General features: G+C 44.6%; 17 non-coding genes across 17 annotated transcripts; all 17 read left to right on the forward strand.

The window, feature by feature from the left end:
• Positions 1-328: 328 nt before the first annotated feature.
• LOC141192182 (U2 spliceosomal RNA) lies at positions 329-528 on the forward strand. The gene has a single exon (XR_012265849.1). It is a non-coding gene; the product is annotated as a U2 spliceosomal RNA (small nuclear RNA).
• Positions 529-1,643: 1,115 nt separating this feature from the next.
• LOC141191840 (U2 spliceosomal RNA) lies at positions 1,644-1,834 on the forward strand. The gene has a single exon (XR_012265541.1). It is a non-coding gene; the product is annotated as a U2 spliceosomal RNA (small nuclear RNA).
• Positions 1,835-2,949: 1,115 nt separating this feature from the next.
• LOC141191842 (U2 spliceosomal RNA) lies at positions 2,950-3,140 on the forward strand. Its single transcript, XR_012265543.1, has one exon. It is a non-coding gene; the product is annotated as a U2 spliceosomal RNA (small nuclear RNA).
• A 1,115-nt stretch (positions 3,141-4,255) lies between these two features.
• LOC141191843 (U2 spliceosomal RNA) lies at positions 4,256-4,446 on the forward strand. Its single transcript, XR_012265544.1, has one exon. It is a non-coding gene; the product is annotated as a U2 spliceosomal RNA (small nuclear RNA).
• Positions 4,447-5,561: 1,115 nt separating this feature from the next.
• Positions 5,562-5,752, forward strand: LOC141191844 (U2 spliceosomal RNA). The gene has a single exon (XR_012265545.1). It is a non-coding gene; the product is annotated as a U2 spliceosomal RNA (small nuclear RNA).
• A 1,115-nt stretch (positions 5,753-6,867) lies between these two features.
• LOC141191845 (U2 spliceosomal RNA) lies at positions 6,868-7,058 on the forward strand. The gene has a single exon (XR_012265546.1). It is a non-coding gene; the product is annotated as a U2 spliceosomal RNA (small nuclear RNA).
• Positions 7,059-8,173: 1,115 nt separating this feature from the next.
• LOC141192022 (U2 spliceosomal RNA) lies at positions 8,174-8,364 on the forward strand. Its single transcript, XR_012265718.1, has one exon. It is a non-coding gene; the product is annotated as a U2 spliceosomal RNA (small nuclear RNA).
• A 1,115-nt stretch (positions 8,365-9,479) lies between these two features.
• LOC141191846 (U2 spliceosomal RNA) lies at positions 9,480-9,670 on the forward strand. The gene has a single exon (XR_012265547.1). It is a non-coding gene; the product is annotated as a U2 spliceosomal RNA (small nuclear RNA).
• A 1,112-nt stretch (positions 9,671-10,782) lies between these two features.
• On the forward strand, positions 10,783-10,973 carry LOC141191847 (U2 spliceosomal RNA). Its single transcript, XR_012265548.1, has one exon. It is a non-coding gene; the product is annotated as a U2 spliceosomal RNA (small nuclear RNA).
• A 1,115-nt stretch (positions 10,974-12,088) lies between these two features.
• Positions 12,089-12,279, forward strand: LOC141192102 (U2 spliceosomal RNA). Its single transcript, XR_012265794.1, has one exon. It is a non-coding gene; the product is annotated as a U2 spliceosomal RNA (small nuclear RNA).
• A 1,115-nt stretch (positions 12,280-13,394) lies between these two features.
• On the forward strand, positions 13,395-13,585 carry LOC141191848 (U2 spliceosomal RNA). Its single transcript, XR_012265549.1, has one exon. It is a non-coding gene; the product is annotated as a U2 spliceosomal RNA (small nuclear RNA).
• Positions 13,586-14,691: 1,106 nt separating this feature from the next.
• LOC141191849 (U2 spliceosomal RNA) lies at positions 14,692-14,882 on the forward strand. Its single transcript, XR_012265550.1, has one exon. It is a non-coding gene; the product is annotated as a U2 spliceosomal RNA (small nuclear RNA).
• A 1,115-nt stretch (positions 14,883-15,997) lies between these two features.
• Positions 15,998-16,188, forward strand: LOC141191851 (U2 spliceosomal RNA). Its single transcript, XR_012265551.1, has one exon. It is a non-coding gene; the product is annotated as a U2 spliceosomal RNA (small nuclear RNA).
• A 1,115-nt stretch (positions 16,189-17,303) lies between these two features.
• On the forward strand, positions 17,304-17,494 carry LOC141191852 (U2 spliceosomal RNA). The gene has a single exon (XR_012265552.1). It is a non-coding gene; the product is annotated as a U2 spliceosomal RNA (small nuclear RNA).
• A 1,115-nt stretch (positions 17,495-18,609) lies between these two features.
• Positions 18,610-18,800, forward strand: LOC141191854 (U2 spliceosomal RNA). The gene has a single exon (XR_012265554.1). It is a non-coding gene; the product is annotated as a U2 spliceosomal RNA (small nuclear RNA).
• Positions 18,801-19,915: 1,115 nt separating this feature from the next.
• LOC141191855 (U2 spliceosomal RNA) lies at positions 19,916-20,106 on the forward strand. Its single transcript, XR_012265555.1, has one exon. It is a non-coding gene; the product is annotated as a U2 spliceosomal RNA (small nuclear RNA).
• A 1,115-nt stretch (positions 20,107-21,221) lies between these two features.
• LOC141191856 (U2 spliceosomal RNA) lies at positions 21,222-21,412 on the forward strand. The gene has a single exon (XR_012265556.1). It is a non-coding gene; the product is annotated as a U2 spliceosomal RNA (small nuclear RNA).
• Positions 21,413-22,181: the final 769 nt, after the last annotated feature.

Consider the following 22,181-nt stretch of genomic DNA (forward strand, 5'->3'; position numbering starts at 1 on the left):
ATATGCATCGTTTTTTTTCAACTTACAGAATACCTCAGTCGTTGGCTAAAGAGGTAGAAGAAGCTTGGGATGGTCGGTTTCTGGATGGAAGGCTTTTGAATGCCTTGGCAGCATATGGCCTGAAGAGAGGAATGTTGCCTTAAATCGTAATGGTAAAGATTGTAATGTTGTGATGTAAAGAATATGGAATAACTGTATTGTGATAATATAAACGTATATATATAAAATAAGATTGGAAAAATGGATATATGACCCACAATGATGGATAACAACCTAATACCATTTGGAAATCATTGCAAAGCATGAAATGGTAAATATGGGACTTGTAATCTGAGTGGAAAAAAAAAAAAAAAAAAAAAAAAAAAAAAAAAAAAATCTGTTCTTATCAGTTTAATATCTGATACGTCCCCTATCTGGAGACCATATATTAAATGGATTTTTAGAACAGGGAGATGGAAAAAGAGCTTGCTCTGTCCACTCCACGCATTGACCTGGTATTGCAGTATCTCCAGGACCGGTGCACCCCTTCTTTAATGCAGTTTCTAAAATCAGAAAGAATTGAATTCAATGTTTTTTGTTCATTTTGCTTGTTTGTCGGATTTTGGGATGGACTCTTTGGCTTTGCTTTTCTTCTCCTCATTGGATTTTTCATGTTCAAAGTTGCAGAAGCCAGATTACAAGCTCATTTTGGTTCAACTTCAGCAACTGTGCATTGCATTGCCATGTAATGTGATGCAATGCTATCTTTCTAGCTCTCCCTTTTTACTTCCTTTTGGATAAACAGACATATTAGGCAAGCATTTTGGAGCTTTCACCTAAATAACTACAGGTGGTGAGATAAGCTGCACAATATAATTGACCTTTCAGTATATTGTTGCACACACACCATCTATTTAGCAAATGCCCTTGCTATCAACAGCAGCCTTTTAAACTCACCTGAGCTAACAGGTATGTGCGCTGGTTACTCTGCTGCGCTTAAAATTTCTTTTTTGGTTTGCTACAATGCCTTTTCTGAAACGTTGTCTCCTTCTGCTGGAACACTGACTTCTTTCATTTAATGCCTGCAGACTATAAAAGAGAACCCAACCCAAAAAGTTTGGTTGATTAGTCTGTGGCATTCTGTTAAACTGTTGCTTATGGCGGTCTCTGTGAGCTTCTCAGCGACATTCAGCCAGCCAGGTATCCTGCCTGCAGTAGATGGAATGTGGCAATGGAACGCTGGCTGCGCGTGTCATAATAGGCTCTGAGCCTTTATATACCTGTGCACAGCAGCAGCCACCTTCAGTCTGCTGCTGGACAGCCAGCAGCAGCAGCAGCAGGAGAGGTATGTAATCAGGAGCCCTCCTGCTAAGGGTAGACAGCTGCTCGTTCCACCCCACCCCCCGCCTTAATTGGTTCTCCTCCCTTCCAACGGTGTTGAGGCGGGTGGGAACAGCAGGGGGTGAAGGTGCTGTGTTTAAAGAGGTGGAGTTATGCAGATCTAAAACGCGTGGATTGCAGCAGCAGCAAGCCGAAAAGTGCAGGCATGTAAGGGATCTAGAGGTTGACAACATGTCTTCTTAACGGGAGTCCAGGAGCTCATCTCCACAAATGGACTTTTCAGGATCCTTGGGTGGCTCCGTAGTTTGAAACCAATTCTGGTTATCGCTTCTCGGCCTTTTGGCTAAGATCAAGTGTAGTATCTGTTCTTATCAGTTTAATATCTGATACGTCCCCTATCTGGGGACCATATATTAAATGGATTTTTAGAACAGGGAGATGGAAAAAGAGCTTGCTCTGTCCACTCCACGCATTGACCTGGTATTGCAGTATCTCCAGGACCGGTGCACCCCTTCTTTAATGCAGTTTCTAAAATCAGAAAGAATTGAATTCAATGTTTTTTGTTCATTTTGCTTGTTTGTCGGATTTTGGGATGGACTCTTTGGCTTTGCTTTTCTTCTCCTCATTGGATTTTTCATGTTCAAAGTTGCAGAAGCCAGATTACAAGCTCATTTTGGTTCAACTTCAGCAACTGTGCATTGCATTGCCATGTAATGTGATGCAATGCTATCTTTCTAGCTCTCCCTTTTTACTTCCTTTTGGATAAACAGACATATTAGGCAAGCATTTTGGAGCTTTCACCTAAATAACTACAGGTGGTGAGATAAGCTGCACAATATAATTGACCTTTCAGTATATTGTTGCACACACACCATCTATTTAGCAAATGCCCTTGTTATCAACAGCAGCCTTTTAAACTCACCTGAGCTAACAGGTATGTGCGCTGGTTACTCTGCTGCGCTTAAAATTTCTTTTTTGGTTTGCTACAATGCCTTTTCTGAAACGTTGTCTCCTTCTGCTGGAACACTGACTTCTTTCATTTAATGCCTGCAGACTATAAAAGAGAACCCAACCCAAAAAGTTTGGTTGATTAGTCTGTGGCATTCTGTTAAACTGTTGCTTATGGCGGTCTCTGTGAGCTTCTCAGCGACATTCAGCCAGCCAGGTATCCTGCCTGCAGCAGATGGAATGTGGCAATGGAACGCTGGCTGCGCGTGTCATAATAGGCTCTGAGCCTTTATATACCTGTGCACAGCAGCAGCCACCTTCAGTCTGCTGCTGGACAGCCAGCAGCAGCAGCAGCAGGAGAGGTATGTAATCAGGAGCCCTCCTGCTAAGGGTAGACAGCTGCTCGTTCCACCCCACCCCCCGCCTTAATTGGTTCTCCTCCCTTCCAACGGTGTTGAGGCGGGTGGGAACAGCAGGGGGTGAAGGTGCTGTGTTTAAAGAGGTGGAGTTATGCAGATCTAAAACGCGTGGATTGCAGCAGCAGCAAGCCGAAAAGTGCAGGCATGTAAGGGATCTAGAGGTTGACAACATGTCTTCTTAACGGGAGTCCAGGAGCTCATCTCCACAAATGGACTTTTCAGGATCCTTGGGTGGCTCCGTAGTTTGAAACCAATTCTGGTTATCGCTTCTCGGCCTTTTGGCTAAGATCAAGTGTAGTATCTGTTCTTATCAGTTTAATATCTGATACGTCCCCTATCTGGGGACCATATATTAAATGGATTTTTAGAACAGGGAGATGGAAAAAGAGCTTGCTCTGTCCACTCCACGCATTGACCTGGTATTGCAGTATCTCCAGGACCGGTGCACCCCTTCTTTAATGCAGTTTCTAAAATCAGAAAGAATTGAATTCAATGTTTTTTGTTCATTTTGCTTGTTTGTCGGATTTTGGGATGGACTCTTTGGCTTTGCTTTTCTTCTCCTCATTGGATTTTTCATGTTCAAAGTTGCAGAAGCCAGATTACAAGCTCATTTTGGTTCAACTTCAGCAACTGTGCATTGCATTGCCATGTAATGTGATGCAATGCTATCTTTCTAGCTCTCCCTTTTTACTTCCTTTTGGATAAACAGACATATTAGGCAAGCATTTTGGAGCTTTCACCTAAATAACTACAGGTGGTGAGATAAGCTGCACAATATAATTGACCTTTCAGTATATTGTTGCACACACACCATCTATTTAGCAAATGCCCTTGTTATCAACAGCAGCCTTTTAAACTCACCTGAGCTAACAGGTATGTGCGCTGGTTACTCTGCTGCGCTTAAAATTTCTTTTTTGGTTTGCTACAATGCCTTTTCTGAAACGTTGTCTCCCTCTGCTGGAACACTGACTTCTTTCATTTAATGCCTGCAGACTATAAAAGAGAACCCAACCCAAAAAGTTTGGTTGATTAGTCTGTGGCATTCTGTTAAACTGTTGCTTATGGCGGTCTCTGTGAGCTTCTCAGCGACATTCAGCCAGCCAGGTATCCTGCCTGCAGTAGATGGAATGTGGCAATGGAACGCTGGCTGCGCGTGTCATAATAGGCTCTGAGCCTTTATATACCTGTGCACAGCAGCAGCCACCTTCAGTCTGCTGCTGGACAGCCAGCAGCAGCAGCAGCAGGAGAGGTATGTAATCAGGAGCCCTCCTGCTAAGGGTAGACAGCTGCTCGTTCCACCCCACCCCCCGCCTTAATTGGTTCTCCTCCCTTCCAACGGTGTTGAGGCGGGTGGGAACAGCAGGGGGTGAAGGTGCTGTGTTTAAAGAGGTGGAGTTATGCAGATCTAAAACGCGTGGATTGCAGCAGCAGCAAGCCGAAAAGTGCAGGCATGTAAGGGATCTAGAGGTTGACAACATGTCTTCTTAACGGGAGTCCAGGAGCTCATCTCCACAAATGGACTTTTCAGGATCCTTGGGTGGCTCCGTAGTTTGAAACCAATTCTGGTTATCGCTTCTCGGCCTTTTGGCTAAGATCAAGTGTAGTATCTGTTCTTATCAGTTTAATATCTGATACGTCCCCTATCTGGGGACCATATATTAAATGGATTTTTAGAACAGGGAGATGGAAAAAGAGCTTGCTCTGTCCACTCCACGCATTGACCTGGTATTGCAGTATCTCCAGGACCGGTGCACCCCTTCTTTAATGCAGTTTCTAAAATCAGAAAGAATTGAATTCAATGTTTTTTGTTCATTTTGCTTGTTTGTCGGATTTTGGGATGGACTCTTTGGCTTTGCTTTTCTTCTCCTCATTGGATTTTTCATGTTCAAAGTTGCAGAAGCCAGATTACAAGCTCATTTTGGTTCAACTTCAGCAACTGTGCATTGCATTGCCATGTAATGTGATGCAATGCTATCTTTCTAGCTCTCCCTTTTTACTTCCTTTTGGATAAACAGACATATTAGGCAAGCATTTTGGAGCTTTCACCTAAATAACTACAGGTGGTGAGATAAGCTGCACAATATAATTGACCTTTCAGTATATTGTTGCACACACACCATCTATTTAGCAAATGCCCTTGTTATCAACAGCAGCCTTTTAAACTCACCTGAGCTAACAGGTATGTGCGCTGGTTACTCTGCTGCGCTTAAAATTTCTTTTTTGGTTTGCTACAATGCCTTTTCTGAAACGTTGTCTCCTTCTGCTGGAACACTGACTTCTTTCATTTAATGCCTGCAGACTATAAAAGAGAACCCAACCCAAAAAGTTTGGTTGATTAGTCTGTGGCATTCTGTTAAACTGTTGCTTATGGCGGTCTCTGTGAGCTTCTCAGCGACATTCAGCCAGCCAGGTATCCTGCCTGCAGTAGATGGAATGTGGCAATGGAACGCTGGCTGCGCGTGTCATAATAGGCTCTGAGCCTTTATATACCTGTGCACAGCAGCAGCCACCTTCAGTCTGCTGCTGGACAGCCAGCAGCAGCAGCAGCAGGAGAGGTATGTAATCAGGAGCCCTCCTGCTAAGGGTAGACAGCTGCTCGTTCCACCCCACCCCCCGCCTTAATTGGTTCTCCTCCCTTCCAACGGTGTTGAGGCGGGTGGGAACAGCAGGGGGTGAAGGTGCTGTGTTTAAAGAGGTGGAGTTATGCAGATCTAAAACGCGTGGATTGCAGCAGCAGCAAGCCGAAAAGTGCAGGCATGTAAGGGATCTAGAGGTTGACAACATGTCTTCTTAACGGGAGTCCAGGAGCTCATCTCCACAAATGGACTTTTCAGGATCCTTGGGTGGCTCCGTAGTTTGAAACCAATTCTGGTTATCGCTTCTCGGCCTTTTGGCTAAGATCAAGTGTAGTATCTGTTCTTATCAGTTTAATATCTGATACGTCCCCTATCTGGGGACCATATATTAAATGGATTTTTAGAACAGGGAGATGGAAAAAGAGCTTGCTCTGTCCACTCCACGCATTGACCTGGTATTGCAGTATCTCCAGGACCGGTGCACCCCTTCTTTAATGCAGTTTCTAAAATCAGAAAGAATTGAATTCAATGTTTTTTGTTCATTTTGCTTGTTTGTCGGATTTTGGGATGGACTCTTTGGCTTTGCTTTTCTTCTCCTCATTGGATTTTTCATGTTCAAAGTTGCAGAAGCCAGATTACAAGCTCATTTTGGTTCAACTTCAGCAACTGTGCATTGCATTGCCATGTAATGTGATGCAATGCTATCTTTCTAGCTCTCCCTTTTTACTTCCTTTTGGATAAACAGACATATTAGGCAAGCATTTTGGAGCTTTCACCTAAATAACTACAGGTGGTGAGATAAGCTGCACAATATAATTGACCTTTCAGTATATTGTTGCACACACACCATCTATTTAGCAAATGCCCTTGTTATCAACAGCAGCCTTTTAAACTCACCTGAGCTAACAGGTATGTGCGCTGGTTACTCTGCTGCGCTTAAAATTTCTTTTTTGGTTTGCTACAATGCCTTTTCTGAAACGTTGTCTCCTTCTGCTGGAACACTGACTTCTTTCATTTAATGCCTGCAGACTATAAAAGAGAACCCAACCCAAAAAGTTTGGTTGATTAGTCTGTGGCATTCTGTTAAACTGTTGCTTATGGCGGTCTCTGTGAGCTTCTCAGCGACATTCAGCCAGCCAGGTATCCTGCCTGCAGTAGATGGAATGTGGCAATGGAACGCTGGCTGCGCGTGTCATAATAGGCTCTGAGCCTTTATATACCTGTGCACAGCAGCAGCCACCTTCAGTCTGCTGCTGGACAGCCAGCAGCAGCAGCAGCAGGAGAGGTATGTAATCAGGAGCCCTCCTGCTAAGGGTAGACAGCTGCTCGTTCCACCCCACCCCCCGCCTTAATTGGTTCTCCTCCCTTCCAACGGTGTTGAGGCGGGTGGGAACAGCAGGGGGTGAAGGTGCTGTGTTTAAAGAGGTGGAGTTATGCAGATCTAAAACGCGTGGATTGCAGCAGCAGCAAGCCGAAAAGTGCAGGCATGTAAGGGATCTAGAGGTTGACAACATGTCTTCTTAACGGGAGTCCAGGAGCTCATCTCCACAAATGGACTTTTCAGGATCCTTGGGTGGCTCCGTAGTTTGAAACCAATTCTGGTTATCGCTTCTCGGCCTTTTGGCTAAGATCAAGTGTAGTATCTGTTCTTATCAGTTTAATATCTGATACGTCCCCTATCTGGGGACCATATATTAAATGGATTTTTAGAACAGGGAGATGGAAAAAGAGCTTGCTCTGTCCACTCCACGCATTGACCTGGTATTGCAGTATCTCCAGGACCGGTGCACCCCTTCTTTAATGCAGTTTCTAAAATCAGAAAGAATTGAATTCAATGTTTTTTGTTCATTTTGCTTGTTTGTCGGATTTTGGGATGGACTCTTTGGCTTTGCTTTTCTTCTCCTCATTGGATTTTTCATGTTCAAAGTTGCAGAAGCCAGATTACAAGCTCATTTTGGTTCAACTTCAGCAACTGTGCATTGCATTGCCATGTAATGTGATGCAATGCTATCTTTCTAGCTCTCCCTTTTTACTTCCTTTTGGATAAACAGACATATTAGGCAAGCATTTTGGAGCTTTCACCTAAATAACTACAGGTGGTGAGATAAGCTGCACAATATAATTGACCTTTCAGTATATTGTTGCACACACACCATCTATTTAGCAAATGCCCTTGTTATCAACAGCAGCCTTTTAAACTCACCTGAGCTAACAGGTATGTGCGCTGGTTACTCTGCTGCGCTTAAAATTTCTTTTTTGGTTTGCTACAATGCCTTTTCTGAAACGTTGTCTCCTTCTGCTGGAACACTGACTTCTTTCATTTAATGCCTGCAGACTATAAAAGAGAACCCAACCCAAAAAGTTTGGTTGATTAGTCTGTGGCATTCTGTTAAACTGTTGCTTATGGCGGTCTCTGTGAGCTTCTCAGCGACATTCAGCCAGCCAGGTATCCTGCCTGCAGTAGATGGAATGTGGCAATGGAACGCTGGCTGCGCGTGTCATAATAGGCTCTGAGCCTTTATATACCTGTGCACAGCAGCAGCCACCTTCAGTCTGCTGCTGGACAGCCAGCAGCAGCAGCAGCAGGAGAGGTATGTAATCAGGAGCCCTCCTGCTAAGGGTAGACAGCTGCTCGTTCCACCCCACCCCCCGCCTTAATTGGTTCTCCTCCCTTCCAACGGTGTTGAGGCGGGTGGGAACAGCAGGGGGTGAAGGTGCTGTGTTTAAAGAGGTGGAGTTATGCAGATCTAAAACGCGTGGATTGCAGCAGCAGCAAGCCGAAAAGTGCAGGCATGTAAGGGATCTAGAGGTTGACAACATGTCTTCTTAACGGGAGTCCAGGAGCTCATCTCCACAAATGGACTTTTCAGGATCCTTGGGTGGCTCCGTAGTTTGAAACCAATTCTGGTTATCGCTTCTCGGCCTTTTGGCTAAGATCAAGTGTAGTATCTGTTCTTATCAGTTTAATATCTGATACGTCCCCTATCTGGGGACCATATATTAAATGGATTTTTAGAACAGGGAGATGGAAAAAGAGCTTGCTCTGTCCACTCCACGCATTGACCTGGTATTGCAGTATCTCCAGGACCGGTGCACCCCATCTTTAATGCAGTTTCTAAAATCAGAAAGAATTGAATTCAATGTTTTTTGTTCATTTTGCTTGTTTGTCGGATTTTGGGATGGACTCTTTGGCTTTGCTTTTCTTCTCCTCATTGGATTTTTCATGTTCAAAGTTGCAGAAGCCAGATTACAAGCTCATTTTGGTTCAACTTCAGCAACTGTGCATTGCATTGCCATGTAATGTGATGCAATGCTATCTTTCTAGCTCTCCCTTTTTACTTCCTTTTGGATAAACAGACATATTAGGCAAGCATTTTGGAGCTTTCACCTAAATAACTACAGGTGGTGAGATAAGCTGCACAATATAATTGACCTTTCAGTATATTGTTGCACACACACCATCTATTTAGCAAATGCCCTTGTTATCAACAGCAGCCTTTTAAACTCACCTGAGCTAACAGGTATGTGCGCTGGTTACTCTGCTGCGCTTAAAATTTCTTTTTTGGTTTGCTACAATGCCTTTTCTGAAACGTTGTCTCCTTCTGCTGGAACACTGACTTCTTTCATTTAATGCCTGCAGACTATAAAAGAGAACCCAACCCAAAAAGTTTGGTTGATTAGTCTGTGGCATTCTGTTAAACTGTTGCTTATGGCGGTCTCTGTGAGCTTCTCAGCGACATTCAGCCAGCCAGGTATCCTGCCTGCAGTAGATGGAATGTGGCAATGGAACGCTGGCTGCGCGTGTCATAATAGGCTCTGAGCCTTTATATACCTGTGCACAGCAGCAGCCACCTTCAGTCTGCTGCTGGACAGCCAGCAGCAGCAGCAGCAGGAGAGGTATGTAATCAGGAGCCCTCCTGCTAAGGGTAGACAGCTGCTCGTTCCACCCCACCCCCCGCCTTAATTGGTTCTCCTCCCTTCCAACGGTGTTGAGGCGGGTGGGAACAGCAGGGGGTGAAGGTGCTGTGTTTAAAGAGGTGGAGTTATGCAGATCTAAAACGCGTGGATTGCAGCAGCAGCAAGCCGAAAAGTGCAGGCATGTAAGGGATCTAGAGGTTGACAACATGTCTTCTTAACGGGAGTCCAGGAGCTCATCTCCACAAATGGACTTTTCAGGATCCTTGGGTGGCTCCGTAGTTTGAAACCAATTCTGGTTATCGCTTCTCGGCCTTTTGGCTAAGATCAAGTGTAGTATCTGTTCTTATCAGTTTAATATCTGATACGTCCCCTATCTGGGGACCATATATTAAATGGATTTTTAGAACAGGGAGATGGAAAAAGAGCTTGCTCTGTCCACTCCACGCATTGACCTGGTATTGCAGTATCTCCAGGACCGGTGCACCCCTTCTTTAATGCAGTTTCTAAAATCAGAAAGAATTGAATTCAATGTTTTTTGTTCATTTTGCTTGTTTGTCGGATTTTGGGATGGACTCTTTGGCTTTGCTTTTCTTCTCCTCATTGGATTTTTCATGTTCAAAGTTGCAGAAGCCAGATTACAAGCTCATTTTGGTTCAACTTCAGCAACTGTGCATTGCATTGCCATGTAATGTGATGCAATGCTATCTTTCTAGCTCTCCCTTTTTACTTCCTTTTGGATAAACAGACATATTAGGCAAGCATTTTGGAGCTTTCACCTAAATAACTACAGGTGGTGAGATAAGCTGCACAATATAATTGACCTTTCAGTATATTGTTGCACACACACCATCTATTTAGCAAATGCCCTTGTTATCAACAGCAGCCTTTTAAACTCACCTGAGCTAACAGGTATGTGCGCTGGTTACTCTGCTGCGCTTAAAATTTCTTTTTTGGTTTGCTACAGTGCCTTTTCTGAAACGTTGTCTCCTTCTGCTGGAACACTGACTTCTTTCATTTAATGCCTGCAGACTATAAAAGAGAACCCAACCCAAAAAGTTTGGTTGATTAGTCTGTGGCATTCTGTTAAACTGTTGCTTATGGCGGTCTCTGTGAGCTTCTCAGCGACATTCAGCCAGCCAGGTATCCTGCCTGCAGTAGATGGAATGTGGCAATGGAACGCTGGCTGCGCGTGTCATAATAGGCTCTGAGCCTTTATATACCTGTGCACAGCAGCAGCCACCTTCAGTCTGCTGCTGGACAGCCAGCAGCAGCAGCAGGAGAGGTATGTAATCAGGAGCCCTCCTGCTAAGGGTAGACAGCTGCTCGTTCCACCCCACCCCCCGCCTTAATTGGTTCTCCTCCCTTCCAACGGTGTTGAGGCGGGTGGGAACAGCAGGGGGTGAAGGTGCTGTGTTTAAAGAGGTGGAGTTATGCAGATCTAAAACGCGTGGATTGCAGCAGCAGCAAGCCGAAAAGTGCAGGCATGTAAGGGATCTAGAGGTTGACAACATGTCTTCTTAACGGGAGTCCAGGAGCTCATCTCCACAAATGGACTTTTCAGGATCCTTGGGTGGCTCCGTAGTTTGAAACCAATTCTGGTTATCGCTTCTCGGCCTTTTGGCTAAGATCAAGTGTAGTATCTGTTCTTATCAGTTTAATATCTGATACGTCCCCTATCTGGGGACCATATATTAAATGGATTTTTAGAACAGGGAGATGGAAAAAGAGCTTGCTCTGTCCACTCCACGCATTGACCTGGTATTGCAGTATCTCCAGGACCGGTGCACCCCTTCTTTAATGCAGTTTCTAAAATCAGAAAGAATTGAATTCAATGTTTTTTGTTCATTTTGCTTGTTTGTCGGATTTTGGGATGGACTCTTTGGCTTTGCTTTTCTTCTCCTCATTGGATTTTTCATGTTCAAAGTTGCAGAAGCCAGATTACAAGCTCATTTTGGTTCAACTTCAGCAACTGTGCATTGCATTGCCATGTAATGTGATGCAATGCTATCTTTCTAGCTCTCCCTTTTTACTTCCTTTTGGATAAACAGACATATTAGGCAAGCATTTTGGAGCTTTCACCTAAATAACTACAGGTGGTGAGATAAGCTGCACAATATAATTGACCTTTCAGTATATTGTTGCACACACACCATCTATTTAGCAAATGCCCTTGTTATCAACAGCAGCCTTTTAAACTCACCTGAGCTAACAGGTATGTGCGCTGGTTACTCTGCTGCGCTTAAAATTTCTTTTTTGGTTTGCTACAATGCCTTTTCTGAAACGTTGTCTCCTTCTGCTGGAACACTGACTTCTTTCATTTAATGCCTGCAGACTATAAAAGAGAACCCAACCCAAAAAGTTTGGTTGATTAGTCTGTGGCATTCTGTTAAACTGTTGCTTATGGCGGTCTCTGTGAGCTTCTCAGCGACATTCAGCCAGCCAGGTATCCTGCCTGCAGTAGATGGAATGTGGCAATGGAACGCTGGCTGCGCGTGTCATAATAGGCTCTGAGCCTTTATATACCTGTGCACAGCAGCAGCCACCTTCAGTCTGCTGCTGGACAGCCAGCAGCAGCAGCAGCAGGAGAGGTATGTAATCAGGAGCCCTCCTGCTAAGGGTAGACAGCTGCTCGTTCCACCCCACCCCCCGCCTTAATTGGTTCTCCTCCCTTCCAACGGTGTTGAGGCGGGTGGGAACAGCAGGGGGTGAAGGTGCTGTGTTTAAAGAGGTGGAGTTATGCAGATCTAAAACGCGTGGATTGCAGCAGCAGCAAGCCGAAAAGTGCAGGCATGTAAGGGATCTAGAGGTTGACAACATGTCTTCTTAACGGGAGTCCAGGAGCTCATCTCCACAAATGGACTTTTCAGGATCCTTGGGTGGCTCCGTAGTTTGAAACCAATTCTGGTTATCGCTTCTCGGCCTTTTGGCTAAGATCAAGTGTAGTATCTGTTCTTATCAGTTTAATATCTGATACATCCCCTATCTAGGGACCATATATTAAATGGATTTTTAGAACAGGGAGATGGAAAAAGAGCTTGCTCTGTCCACTCCACGCATTGACCTGGTATTGCAGTATCTCCAGGACCGGTGCACCCCTTCTTTAATGCAGTTTCTAAAATCAGAAAGAATTGAATTCAATGTTTTTTGTTCATTTTGCTTGTTTGTCGGATTTTGGGATGGACTCTTTGGCTTTGCTTTTCTTCTCCTCATTGGATTTTTCATGTTCAAAGTTGCAGAAGCCAGATTACAAGCTCATTTTGGTTCAACTTCAGCAACTGTGCATTGCATTGCCATGTAATGTGATGCAATGCTATCTTTCTAGCTCTCCCTTTTTACTTCCTTTTGGATAAACAGACATATTAGGCAAGCATTTTGGAGCTTTCACCTAAATAACTACAGGTGGTGAGATAAGCTGCACAATATAATTGACCTTTCAGTATATTGTTGCACACACACCATCTATTTAGCAAATGCCCTTGTTATCAACAGCAGCCTTTTAAACTCACCTGAGCTAACAGGTATGTGCGCTGGTTACTCTGCTGCGCTTAAAATTTCTTTTTTGGTTTGCTACAATGCCTTTTCTGAAACGTTGTCTCCTTCTGCTGGAACACTGACTTCTTTCATTTAATGCCTGCAGACTATAAAAGAGAACCCAACCCAAAAAGTTTGGTTGATTAGTCTGTGGCATTCTGTTAAACTGTTGCTTATGGCGGTCTCTGTGAGCTTCTCAGCGACATTCAGCCAGCCAGGTATCCTGCCTGCAGTAGATGGAATGTGGCAATGGAACGCTGGCTGCGCGTGTCATAATAGGCTCTGAGCCTTTATATACCTGTGCACAGCAGCAGCCACCTTCAGTCTGCTGCTGGACAGCCAGCAGCAGCAGCAGCAGGAGAGGTATGTAATCAGGAGCCCTCCTGCTAAGGGTAGACAGCTGCTCGTTCCACCCCACCCCCCGCCTTAATTGGTTCTCCTCCCTTCCAACGGTGTTGAGGCGGGTGGGAACAGCAGGGGGTGAAGGTGCTGTGTTTAAAGAGGTGGAGTTATGCAGATCTAAAACGCGTGGATTGCAGCAGCAGCAAGCCGAAAAGTGCAGGCATGTAAGGGATCTAGAGGTTGACAACATGTCTTCTTAACGGGAGTCCAGGAGCTCATCTCCACAAATGGACTTTTCAGGATCCTTGGGTGGCTCCGTAGTTTGAAACCAATTCTGGTTATCGCTTCTCGGCCTTTTGGCTAAGATCAAGTGTAGTATCTGTTCTTATCAGTTTAATATCTGATACGTCCCCTATCTGGGGACCATATATTAAATGGATTTTTAGAACAGGGAGATGGAAAAAGAGCTTGCTCTGTCCACTCCACGCATTGACCTGGTATTGCAGTATCTCCAGGACCGGTGCACCCCTTCTTTAATGCAGTTTCTAAAATCAGAAAGAATTGAATTCAATGTTTTTTGTTCATTTTGCTTGTTTGTCGGATTTTGGGATGGACTCTTTGGCTTTGCTTTTCTTCTCCTCATTGGATTTTTCATGTTCAAAGTTGCAGAAGCCAGATTACAAGCTCATTTTGGTTCAACTTCAGCAACTGTGCATTGCATTGCCATGTAATGTGATGCAATGCTATCTTTCTAGCTCTCCCTTTTTACTTCCTTTTGGATAAACAGACATATTAGGCAAGCATTTTGGAGCTTTCACCTAAATAACTACAGGTGGTGAGATAAGCTGCACAATATAATTGACCTTTCAGTATATTGTTGCACACACACCATCTATTTAGCAAATGCCCTTGTTATCAACAGCAGCCTTTTAAACTCACCTGAGCTAACAGGTATGTGCGCTGGTTACTCTGCTGCGCTTAAAATTTCTTTTTTGGTTTGCTACAATGCCTTTTCTGAAACGTTGTCTCCTTCTGCTGGAACACTGACTTCTTTCATTTAATGCCTGCAGACTATAAAAGAGAACCCAACCCAAAAAGTTTGGTTGATTAGTCTGTGGCATTCTGTTAAACTGTTGCTTATGGCGGTCTCTGTGAGCTTCTCAGCGACATTCAGCCAGCCAGGTATCCTGCCTGCAGTAGATGGAATGTGGCAATGGAACGCTGGCTGCGCGTGTCATAATAGGCTCTGAGCCTTTATATACCTGTGCACAGCAGCAGCCACCTTCAGTCTGCTGCTGGACAGCCAGCAGCAGGAGAGGTATGTAATCAGGAGCCCTCCTGCTAAGGGTAGACAGCTGCTCGTTCCACCCCACCCCCCGCCTTAATTGGTTCTCCTCCCTTCCAACGGTGTTGAGGCGGGTGGGAACAGCAGGGGGTGAAGGTGCTGTGTTTAAAGAGGTGGAGTTATGCAGATCTAAAACGCGTGGATTGCAGCAGCAGCAAGCCGAAAAGTGCAGGCATGTAAGGGATCTAGAGGTTGACAACATGTCTTCTTAACGGGAGTCCAGGAGCTCATCTCCACAAATGGACTTTTCAGGATCCTTGGGTGGCTCCGTAGTTTGAAACCAATTCTGGTTATCGCTTCTCGGCCTTTTGGCTAAGATCAAGTGTAGTATCTGTTCTTATCAGTTTAATATCTGATACGTCCCCTATCTGGGGACCATATATTAAATGGATTTTTAGAACAGGGAGATGGAAAAAGAGCTTGCTCTGTCCACTCCACGCATTGACCTGGTATTGCAGTATCTCCAGGACCGGTGCACCCCTTCTTTAATGCAGTTTCTAAAATCAGAAAGAATTGAATTCAATGTTTTTTGTTCATTTTGCTTGTTTGTCGGATTTTGGGATGGACTCTTTGGCTTTGCTTTTCTTCTCCTCATTGGATTTTTCATGTTCAAAGTTGCAGAAGCCAGATTACAAGCTCATTTTGGTTCAACTTCAGCAACTGTGCATTGCATTGCCATGTAATGTGATGCAATGCTATCTTTCTAGCTCTCCCTTTTTACTTCCTTTTGGATAAACAGACATATTAGGCAAGCATTTTGGAGCTTTCACCTAAATAACTACAGGTGGTGAGATAAGTTGCACAATATAATTGACCTTTCAGTATATTGTTGCACACACACCATCTATTTAGCAAATGCCCTTGTTATCAACAGCAGCCTTTTAAACTCACCTGAGCTAACAGGTATGTGCGCTGGTTACTCTGCTGCGCTTAAAATTTCTTTTTTGGTTTGCTACAATGCCTTTTCTGAAACGTTGTCTCCTTCTGCTGGAACACTGACTTCTTTCATTTAATGCCTGCAGACTATAAAAGAGAACCCAACCCAAAAAGTTTGGTTGATTAGTCTGTGGCATTCTGTTAAACTGTTGCTTATGGCGGTCTCTGTGAGCTTCTCAGCGACATTCAGCCAGCCAGGTATCCTGCCTGCAGTAGATGGAATGTGGCAATGGAACGCTGGCTGCGCGTGTCATAATAGGCTCTGAGCCTTTATATACCTGTGCACAGCAGCAGCCACCTTCAGTCTGCTGCTGGACAGCCAGCAGCAGCAGCAGCAGGAGAGGTATGTAATCAGGAGCCCTCCTGCTAAGGGTAGACAGCTGCTCGTTCCACCCCACCCCCCGCCTTAATTGGTTCTCCTCCCTTCCAACGGTGTTGAGGCGGGTGGGAACAGCAGGGGGTGAAGGTGCTGTGTTTAAAGAGGTGGAGTTATGCAGATCTAAAACGCGTGGATTGCAGCAGCAGCAAGCCGAAAAGTGCAGGCATGTAAGGGATCTAGAGGTTGACAACATGTCTTCTTAACGGGAGTCCAGGAGCTCATCTCCACAAATGGACTTTTCAGGAACCTTGGGTGGCTCCGTAGTTTGAAACCAATTCTGGTTATCGCTTCTCGGCCTTTTGGCTAAGATCAAGTGTAGTATCTGTTCTTATCAGTTTAATATCTGATACGTCCCCTATCTGGGGACCATATATTAAATGGATTTTTAGAACAGGGAGATGGAAAAAGAGCTTGCTCTGTCCACTCCACGCATTGACCTGGTATTGCAGTATCTCCAGGACCGGTGCACCCCTTCTTTAATGCAGTTTCTAAAATCAGAAAGAATTGAATTCAATGTTTTTTGTTCATTTTGCTTGTTTGTCGGATTTTGGGATGGACTCTTTGGCTTTGCTTTTCTTCTCCTCATTGGATTTTTCATGTTCAAAGTTGCAGAAGCCAGATTACAAGCTCATTTTGGTTCAACTTCAGCAACTGTGCATTGCATTGCCATGTAATGTGATGCAATGCTATCTTTCTAGCTCTCCCTTTTTACTTCCTTTTGGATAAACAGACATATTAGGCAAGCATTTTGGAGCTTTCACCTAAATAACTACAGGTGGTGAGATAAGCTGCACAATATAATTGACCTTTCAGTATATTGTTGCACACACACCATCTATTTAGCAAATGCCCTTGTTATCAACAGCAGCCTTTTAAACTCACCTGAGCTAACAGGTATGTGCGCTGGTTACTCTGCTGCGCTTAAAATTTCTTTTTTGGTTTGCTACAATGCCTTTTCTGAAACGTTGTCTCCTTCTGCTGGAACACTGACTTCTTTCATTTAATGCCTGCAGACTATAAAAGAGAACCCAACCCAAAAAGTTTGGTTGATTAGTCTGTGGCATTCTGTTAAACTGTTGCTTATGGCGGTCTCTGTGAGCTTCTCAGCGACATTCAGCCAGCCAGGTATCCTGCCTGCAGTAGATGGAATGTGGCAATGGAACGCTGGCTGCGCGTGTCATAATAGGCTCTGAGCCTTTATATACCTGTGCACAGCAGCAGCCACCTTCAGTCTGCTGCTGGACAGCCAGCAGCAGCAGCAGCAGGAGAGGTATGTAATCAGGAGCCCTCCTGCTAAGGGTAGACAGCTGCTCGTTCCACCCCACCCCCCGCCTTAATTGGTTCTCCTCCCTTCCAACGGTGTTGAGGCGGGTGGGAACAGCAGGGGGTGAAGGTGCTGTGTTTAAAGAGGTGGAGTTATGCAGATCTAAAACGCGTGGATTGCAGCAGCAGCAAGCCGAAAAGTGCAGGCATGTAAGGGATCTAGAGGTTGACAACATGTCTTCTTAACGGGAGTCCAGGAGCTCATCTCCACAAATGGACTTTTCAGGATCCTTGGGTGGCTCCGTAGTTTGAAACCAATTCTGGTTATCGCTTCTCGGCCTTTTGGCTAAGATCAAGTGTAGTATCTGTTCTTATCAGTTTAATATCTGATACGTCCCCTATCTGGGGACCATATATTAAATGGATTTTTAGAACAGGGAGATGGAAAAAGAGCTTGCTCTGTCCACTCCACGCATTGACCTGGTATTGCAGTATCTCCAGGACCGGTGCACCCCTTCTTTAATGCAGTTTCTAAAATCAGAAAGAATTGAATTCAATGTTTTTTGTTCATTTTGCTTGTTTGTCGGATTTTGGGATGGACTCTTTGGCTTTGCTTTTCTTCTCCTCATTGGATTTTTCATGTTCAAAGTTGCAGAAGCCAGATTACAAGCTCATTTTGGTTCAACTTCAGCAACTGTGCATTGCATTGCCATGTAATGTGATGCAATGCTATCTTTCTAGCTCTCCCTTTTTACTTCCTTTTGGACAAACAGACATATTAGGCAAGCATTTTGGAGCTTTCACCTAAATAACTACAGGTGGTGAGATAAGCTGCACAATATAATTGACCTTTCAGTATATTGTTGCACACACACCATCTATTTAGCAAATGCCCTTGTTATCAACAGCAGCCTTTTAAACTCACCTGAGCTAACAGGTATGTGCGCTGGTTACTCTGCTGCGCTTAAAATTTCTTTTTTGGTTTGCTACAATGCCTTTTCTGAAACGTTGTCTCCTTCTGCTGGAACACTGACTTCTTTCATTTAATGCCTGCAGACTATAAAAGAGAACCCAACCCAAAAAGTTTGGTTGATTAGTCTGTGGCATTCTGTTAAACTGTTGCTTATGGCGGTCTCTGTGAGCTTCTCAGCGACATTCAGCCAGCCAGGTATCCTGCCTGCAGTAGATGGAATGTGGCAATGGAACGCTGGCTGCGCGTGTCATAATAGGCTCTGAGCCTTTATATACCTGTGCACAGCAGCAGCCACCTTCAGTCTGCTGCTGGACAGCCAGCAGCAGCAGCAGCAGGAGAGGTATGTAATCAGGAGCCCTCCTGCTAAGGGTAGACAGCTGCTCGTTCCACCCCACCCCCCGCCTTAATTGGTTCTCCTCCCTTCCAACGGTGTTGAGGCGGGTGGGAACAGCAGGGGGTGAAGGTGCTGTGTTTAAAGAGGTGGAGTTATGCAGATCTAAAACGCGTGGATTGCAGCAGCAGCAAGCCGAAAAGTGCAGGCATGTAAGGGATCTAGAGGTTGACAACATGTCTTCTTAACGGGAGTCCAGGAGCTCATCTCCACAAATGGACTTTTCAGGATCCTTGGGTGGCTCCGTAGTTTGAAACCAATTCTGGTTATCGCTTCTCGGCCTTTTGGCTAAGATCAAGTGTAGTATCTGTTCTTATCAGTTTAATATCTGATACGTCCCCTATCTGGGGACCATATATTAAATGGATTTTTAGAACAGGGAGATGGAAAAAGAGCTTGCTCTGTCCACTCCACGCATTGACCTGGTATTGCAGTATCTCCAGGACCGGTGCACCCCTTCTTTAATGCAGTTTCTAAAATCAGAAAGAATTGAATTCAATGTTTTTTGTTCATTTTGCTTGTTTGTCGGATTTTGGGATGGACTCTTTGGCTTTGCTTTTCTTCTCCTCATTGGATTTTTCATGTTCAAAGTTGCAGAAGCCAGATTACAAGCTCATTTTGGTTCAACTTCAGCAACTGTGCATTGCATTGCCATGTAATGTGATGCAATGCTATCTTTCTAGCTCTCCCTTTTTACTTCCTTTTGGATAAACAGACATATTAGGCAAGCATTTTGGAGCTTTCACCTAAATAACTACAGGTGGTGAGATAAGCTGCACAATATAATTGACCTTTCAGTATATTGTTGCACACACACCATCTATTTAGCAAATGCCCTTGTTATCAACAGCAGCCTTTTAAACTCACCTGAGCTAACAGGTATGTGCGCTGGTTACTCTGCTGCGCTTAAAATTTCTTTTTTGGTTTGCTACAATGCCTTTTCTGAAACGTTGTCTCCTTCTGCTGGAACACTGACTTCTTTCATTTAATGCCTGCAGACTATAAAAGAGAACCCAACCCAAAAAGTTTGGTTGATTAGTCTGTGGCATTCTGTTAAACTGTTGCTTATGGCGGTCTCTGTGAGCTTCTCAGCGACATTCAGCCAGCCAGGTATCCTGCCTGCAGTAGATGGAATGTGGCAATGGAACGCTGGCTGCGCGTGTCATAATAGGCTCTGAGCCTTTATATACCTGTGCACAGCAGCAGCCACCTTCAGTCTGCTGCTGGACAGCCAGCAGCAGCAGCAGCAGGAGAGGTATGTAATCAGGAGCCCTCCTGCTAAGGGTAGACAGCTGCTCGTTCCACCCCACCCCCCGCCTTAATTGGTTCTCCTCCCTTCCAACGGTGTTGAGGCGGGTGGGAACAGCAGGGGGTGAAGGTGCTGTGTTTAAAGAGGTGGAGTTATGCAGATCTAAAACGCGTGGATTGCAGCAGCAGCAAGCCGAAAAGTGCAGGCATGTAAGGGATCTAGAGGTTGACAACATGTCTTCTTAACGGGAGTCCAGGAGCTCATCTCCACAAATGGACTTTTCAGGATCCTTGGGTGGCTCCGTAGTTTGAAACCAATTCTGGTTATCGCTTCTCGGCCTTTTGGCTAAGATCAAGTGTAGTATCTGTTCTTATCAGTTTAATATCTGATACGTCCCCTATCTGGGGACCATATATTAAATGGATTTTTAGAACAGGGAGATGGAAAAAGAGCTTGCTCTGTCCACTCCACGCATTGACCTGGTATTGCAGTATCTCCAGGACCGGTGCACCCCTTCTTTAATGCAGTTTCTAAAATCAGAAAGAATTGAATTCAATGTTTTTTGTTCATTTTGCTTGTTTGTCGGATTTTGGGATGGACTCTTTGGCTTTGCTTTTCTTCTCCTCATTGGATTTTTCATGTTCAAAGTTGCAGAAGCCAGATTACAAGCTCATTTTGGTTCAACTTCAGCAACTGTGCATTGCATTGCCATGTAATGTGATGCAATGCTATCTTTCTAGCTCTCCCTTTTTACTTCCTTTTGGATAAACAGACATATTAGGCAAGCATTTTGGAGCTTTCACCTAAATAACTACAGGTGGTGAGATAAGCTGCACAATATAATTGACCTTTCAGTATATTGTTGCACACACACCATCTATTTAGCAAATGCCCTTGTTATCAACAGCAGCCTTTTAAACTCACCTGAGCTAACAGGTATGTGCGCTGGTTACTCTGCTGCGCTTAAAATTTCTTTTTTGGTTTGCTACAATGCCTTTTCTGAAACGTTGTCTCCTTCTGCTGGAACACTGACTTCTTTCATTTAATGCCTGCAGACTATAAAAGAGAACCCAACCCAAAAAGTTTGGTTGATTAGTCTGTGGCATTCTGTTAAACTGTTGCTTATGGCGGTCTCTGTGAGCTTCTCAGCGACATTCAGCCAGCCAGGTATCCTGCCTGCAGTAGATGGAATGTGGCAATGGAACGCTGGCTGCGCGTGTCATAATAGGCTCTGAGCCTTTATATACCTGTGCACAGCAGCAGCCACCTTCAGTCTGCTGCTGGACAGCCAGCAGCAGCAGCAGCAGGAGAGGTATGTAATCAGGAGCCCTCCTGCTAAGGGTAGACAGCTGCTCGTTCCACCCCACCCCCCGCCTTAATTGGTTCTCCTCCCTTCCAACGGTGTTGAGGCGGGTGGGAACAGCAGGGGGTGAAGGTGCTGTGTTTAAAGAGGTGGAGTTATGCAGATCTAAAACGCGTGGATTGCAGCAGCAGCAAGCCGAAAAGTGCAGGCATGTAAGGGATCTAGAGGTTGACAACATGTCTTCTTAACGGGAGTCCAGGAGCTCATCTCCACAAATGGACTTTTCAGGATCCTTGGGTGGCTCCGTAGTTTGAAACCAATTCTGGTTATCGCTTCTCGGCCTTTTGGCTAAGATCAAGTGTAGTATCTGTTCTTATCAGTTTAATATCTGATACGTCCCCTATCTGGGGACCATATATTAAATGGATTTTTAGAACAGGGAGATGGAAAAAGAGCTTGCTCTGTCCACTCCACGCATTGACCTGGTATTGCAGTATCTCCAGGACCGGTGCACCCCTTCTTTAATGCAGTTTCTAAAATCAGAAAGAATTGAATTCAATGTTTTTTGTTCATTTTGCTTGTTTGTCGGATTTTGGGATGGACTCTTTGGCTTTGCTTTTCTTCTCCTCATTGGATTTTTCATGTTCAAAGTTGCAGAAGCCAGATTACAAGCTCATTTTGGTTCAACTTCAGCAACTGTGCATTGCATTGCCATGTAATGTGATGCAATGCTATCTTTCTAGCTCTCCCTTTTTACTTCCTTTTGGATAAACAGACATATTAGGCAAGCATTTTGGAGCTTTCACCTAAATAACTACAGGTGGTGAGATAAGCTGCACAATATAATTGACCTTTCAGTATATTGTTGCACACACACCATCTATTTAGCAAATGCCCTTGTTATCAACAGCAGCCTTTTAAACTCACCTGAGCTAACAGGTATGTGCGCTGGTTACTCTGCTGCGCTTAAAATTTCTTTTTTGGTTTGCTACAATGCCTTTTCTGAAACGTTGTCTCCTTCTGCTGGAACACTGACTTCTTTCATTTAATGCCTGCAGACTATAAAAGAGAACCCAACCCAAAAAGTTTGGTTGATTAGTCTGTGGCATTCTGTTAAACTGTTGCTTATGGCGGTCTCTGTGAGCTTCTCAGCGACATTCAGCCAGCCAGGTATCCTGCCTGCAGTAGATGGAATGTGGCAATGAAACGCTGGCTGCGCGTGTCATAATAGGCTCTGAGCCTTTATATACCTGTGCACAGCAGCAGCCACCTTCAGTCTGCTGCTGGA

Source organism: Phyllobates terribilis, unplaced genomic scaffold (assembly GCF_046119375.1).
Source record: "Phyllobates terribilis strain yellow unplaced genomic scaffold, ASM4611937v1 Scaffold_52__1_contigs__length_9100884, whole genome shotgun sequence".
Classification (NCBI taxonomy): Eukaryota; Metazoa; Chordata; class Amphibia; order Anura; family Dendrobatidae; genus Phyllobates; species Phyllobates terribilis.